This window comes from Heterodontus francisci, unplaced genomic scaffold (assembly GCF_036365525.1).
Source record: "Heterodontus francisci isolate sHetFra1 unplaced genomic scaffold, sHetFra1.hap1 HAP1_SCAFFOLD_345, whole genome shotgun sequence".
Classification (NCBI taxonomy): Eukaryota; Metazoa; Chordata; class Chondrichthyes; order Heterodontiformes; family Heterodontidae; genus Heterodontus; species Heterodontus francisci.
The window spans coordinates 348081-353215 of NW_027141121.1; positions in this window are offsets into that span (position 1 = coordinate 348081).

Sequence of the window (5135 nt, forward strand, 5' to 3'; positions counted from 1 at the left end):
ATTTGCAGCTGACTCAAAACTTGTGAATTATGAGAATAGTGAAAAGGATGTAGACAGACAGGTGGAAATGTTCCGACAGGTGGAAACTGAATCCGAATGCAGAAAAGTGAGGAGAGACTCAACTTGACAGTAAGAAACTGTTCCCATTGGTGGGAGGTTCCAGAACCAGAAGATACTGATTTAAGGTGGTTGGGAACAGAAGAAAGGTAACACGAGGGAAAACCTATTCACACAGCGAGAGGTTAGGGTCTGGAATGCACAGTCTGAGAGTGTACTGGAGGCAGGTTCAATTGAGGCTTTCCACAAAGAACTGGATAATTCTGTGTTGTAACCAGTCTATGATTCTGCGATGATAACCCCACAAGGCAGATACCTGAGCTTCCAGAGCCCGCTGGGATAGAGGATGGACCCTCAGTGGATTCTCCAGTTGATTGTTCCTCGGATTCCTGAGTTTGGGAAGTCACAGGTTCTGTAATAAAGGGAGGGAGACATTGCAGAGTGAGACATGGAGAAAAACACAACAGGTCAACAGGATGGTACTAGTGTCAGGAGAATGTCAGATAGCAGTCTTTATAAAACCATAAACATCCATCCTGTTCACTACATTACTGTATCACACTCCCTTCCGTCGCTGCATCCCGCTCCCCTCCGTCGCTGAATCCCGTTCACCTCCGTCGCCGCATCCCGCTCACCTCCGTCGCCGCATCCCGCTCCCCTCCGTCGCTGCATCCCGCTCCCCTCCGTCGCCGCATCCCGCTCCCCTCCGTCGCTGCATCCCGCTCCCCTCCGTCGCTGCATCCCGCTCACCTCCGTCGCTGCATCCCGCTCACCTCCGTCGCTGCATCCCGCTCCCCTCAGCAGCTGCATTCCGCTCACCTCCGTCGCTGCATCCCGCTCCCCTCAGCAGCTGCATTCCGCTCACCTACGTCGCTGCATCCCGCTCACCTCCGTCGCCGCATCCCGCTCACCTCAGCCGCCGCATCCCGCTGCCTTCAGCCGCCGCATCCCGCTCACCTCAGCCGCCGCATCCTGCTGCCTTCAGCCGCCGCATCCCGCTTCACTCAGCCGCCGCATCCCGCTCCACTCAGCCGCCGCATCCCGCTCCCCTCCGTCGCCGCCTCCCGCTCCCCTCTGTCGCCGCATCCCGCTCCCCTCCGTCGCCGCCTCCCGCTCCCCTCTGTCGCCGCATCCCGCTCCCCTCCGTCGCCGCCTCCCGATCCTCTCCATCGCCGCTTCCCGCTCCCCTCCGTCGCGGCTTCCCGCTCCCCTCCGTCGCTGTATCCCGCTCCCCATGGGAATGTGAGAAAGTGGTAAATATAACATTGGGAATTTCAGGAATTATAAACTGGGGCACAGGGGACAAGAATCAAGGAAGATATGTTAAACTGTGTAAAACACTAGTCCAGCATCAACTCGAGTATTGTGTCAAGTTCCAGGCACCTCACGGTAGGAAAGGATGTTAAGGGATTCGAGAAAGTACAGAAAGGATTTTTGAGAATGTTTCCCGGGATGAGGAACTTCAGTTACGTGGATAGATTGGAGAAGCTGGGGTTGTTCTCCCTGGAGAAGAGAAGATTAAGAGGAGACTTGATCGAGGTGTTCAAAATCACGAGGGATCTGGACAGAGTAGACAGGGAGAAACTGTTCCCATTGGTGGGAGGATCCAGAACCAGAGGACACTGATTTAAAGTGGTTGGGAATAGAGATAACGGAGACACGAGGGAAAACCTTTTCACACAGCGAGTGGTTAGGATCTGGAATGCACTGTCTGAGAGTGTGCAGGAGGCAGGTTCAATTGAGGCTTTCAAAAGGGAATTGGAATATTATCCTGAAAGAAAGCAACTGCAGGGTGATGGGGAAATGGCTGGGGAGTGGGAGTAGGTGAGTAGCTCTTATAGGGAGCCAGTACAGGTACAATGGGCTGAATGGCCCCCTTCTGTGCTGTAACCAGTCTCTGATTCTATGATTCTGCGACGATAACCCCACAAGGCAGATACCTGAGCTTCCAGAGCCCGCTGGGATAGAGGATGAAACCTCAGTGGATTCTCCAGTCGATTGTTCCTCGGATTCCTGAGTTTGGGAAGTCACGGGTTCTGGAAAAAAGGGAGGGAGTCATTGCAGAGTGAGACAGGGAGAAAAACACAACAGGTCAACAGGATGGTACTAGTGTCAGGAGAATGTCAGATAGCAGTCTTTATAAAACCATAATCTTCCATCCTGTTCACTACATTACTGTATCACACTCCCCCCAGCCTCCGCGTCACACTTCCCCCAGCCTCCGCGTCACACTTCCCCCAGCCTCCGCGTCACACTCCCCTCAGCCTCCGCGTCACACTTCCCCCAGCCTCCGCGTCACACTCCCCCCAGTCTCCGCATCACACTCCCCCCAGCCTCCGCGTTACAGGCCCCCCGGCCTCCGCGTCACACTTCCCCCAGCCTCCGCGTCACACTCCCCTCAGTCTCCGCGTCACACTCCCCTAATTCACCCCATCCCGCTCCCCTCAGTCACTGGATCACGCTCCCCTCAGCCACTGTATCACGCTCCCCTCAGTCACTGTATCACGCTCTCCTCAGTCACTGTATCACACTCCCCTCAGTCACTGTATCACTCCCCCCTCAGTCACTGTATCACGCTCCCCTCAGTCACTGTATCACTCCCCCCTCAGCCACTGTATCACGCTCCCCTCAGTCACTGTATCACACTCTCCTCAGTCACTGTATCACGCTCCCCTCAGTCACTGGATCACGCTCCCCTCAGTCACTGTATCACGCTCTCCTCAGTCACTGTATCACACTCTCCTCAGTCACTGCATCACGCTCCCCTCAGTCACTGTATCACGCTCCCCTCAGTCACTGTATCACACTCTCCTCAGTCACTGTATCACACTCCCCTCAGTCACTGTATCACACTCTCCTCAGTCACTGTATCACACTCTCCTCAGTCACTGTATCACGCTCCCCTCAGTCACTGTATCACGCTCCCCTCATTCACTGTATCACACTCTCCTCAGTCACTGTATCACACTCCCCTCAGTCACTGTATCACACTCTCCTCAGTCACTGTATCACACTCCCCTCAGTCACTGTATCACACTCCCCTCAGTCGCTGTTTCACACTCCCCTCAGTCGCTGTATCACTCCCCCCTCAGTCACTGTATCACACTCCCCTCAGTCACTGTATCACATTCCCCTCAGTCACTGTATCACACCCCCCTCAGTCACTGCATCACACTCCCCTCAGTCACTGTATCACGCTCCCCTCAGTCACTGTATCACGCTCCCCTCAAACACTGTCTACCAGACTCTTCAATATTGCTTGGACCATTGTTTTCTTGATATGCCTTCATGACATAGATTTGGAAGTGTAGGGCACATTTTCAAAATTTGCAGCTGACTGAAAACTTGTGAATTACGAGGAGAATAGTGATAGACGTCAAAAGGATGTAGACAGACAGGTGGAAATGTTCCGACAGGTGGAAACTGAATCCGAATGCAGAAAAGAGAGGAGAGACACAACTTGACAGTAAGAAACTGTTCCCATTGGCGGGAGGTTCCAGAACCAGAAGACACTGATTTAAGGTGGTTGGGAACAGAAGAAAGGCAACACGAGGGAAAACCTATTCACACAGCGAGAGGTTAGTGTCTGGAATGCACTGTCTGAGAGTGTGCTGGAGGCAGGTTCAATTGAAGATTTCCACAAAGAACTGGATAATTATGTGCTGTAAGCAGTCGATGATTCGATGATTCTGTAATGATAACCCCACAAAGCAGATACCTGAGCTTCCAGAGCCCGCTGGGATAGAGGATGAAACCTCAGTGGATTCTCCAGTCGGTTGTTCCTCGGATTCCTGAGTTTGGGAAGTCAAGGGTTCTGTAATAAAGTGATGGAGACATTGCAGAGTGAGACATGGAGAAAAACACAACAGGGCGGCACAGTGGCGCAGTGGTGAGCACCGCAGCCTCACAGCTCCAGCGACCCGGGTTCAATTCTGGGTACTGCCTATGTGGAGTTTGCAAGTTCTCTCTGTGTCTGCGTGGGTTTCCTCCGGGTGCTCTGGTTTCCTCCCACATGCCAAAGACTTGCAGGTTGGCAGGTAAATTGGCCATTATAAATTGCCCCGAGTATAGGTAGGTGGTAGGGAAATATAGGGACAGGTGGAGATGTGGGAGGAATATGGGATTAGTGTAGGATTAGTATAAATGGGTGGTTGATGGTCGGCACAGACTCGGTGGGCCGAAGGGCCTGTTTCAGTGCTGTATCTCTGAACTAAACTGAGCTAAACTAATCTTCTATGGAGTCACATTGTGTAGAGTATCTGTTTATAATGGACCCCACAAGGTTGATACCTGATGTTCCAGACACCGCTGGGGGAGACGATGATCCGCCGGTGGATTCTCGAGTTGATTCTTCCTCGGGTTCCTCAGTTACAGCTGTCTCTGGATCTGTAATAAAGGAAGAGGGCAGAGTGGAGAAAACCCGAAGAGATCGTACGTTTTGTACTGGAGTCCAGACAGTGTCAGACTCTCATCTTTATCAAACCCTCGAGCACCCAATCCTACTCCCCGTGACACAGAGCATCCCAGAATCACCCTCCTGGGTCATAGAGAAACAGCAATGTACCTGTGCAATACGCAGCATGACAGTGTAACGACTTCAACTCATAAACAAAATAACTGCTGCAGTTTTTGATCTTTATCTCATGGACCCAGTCGCAGGAATTCCATCCCAGTGTAAACAAACTCTACTCTTAACTTCCCCCCGTCCCACGCTGGGATGGGAACCAGAAATGAGAGTTTATAAATATTGAAGACTGTAACCCATGTGAACAGTGCATGGGGTATCTCATTCCCCAGGTGAAAACTAAGCACAGACAGTGAGAGACACTCGATGGTCAGAGTGAGATATCATGGGGTATCTCAGTCCCCGGGTGAACACTGAGTACAGGCAGTGAGAGACACTCGATGGTCAGTGTGAGATATCATGGGGTATCTCAGTCCCCAGGTGAACACTGAGTACAGACAGTGAGAGACACTCGATGGTCAATGTGAGATATCATGGGGTATCTCAGTCCCCAGGTGAACACTGAGTACAGACAGTGAGAGACACTCGATGGTCAGTGTGAGATATCATGGGG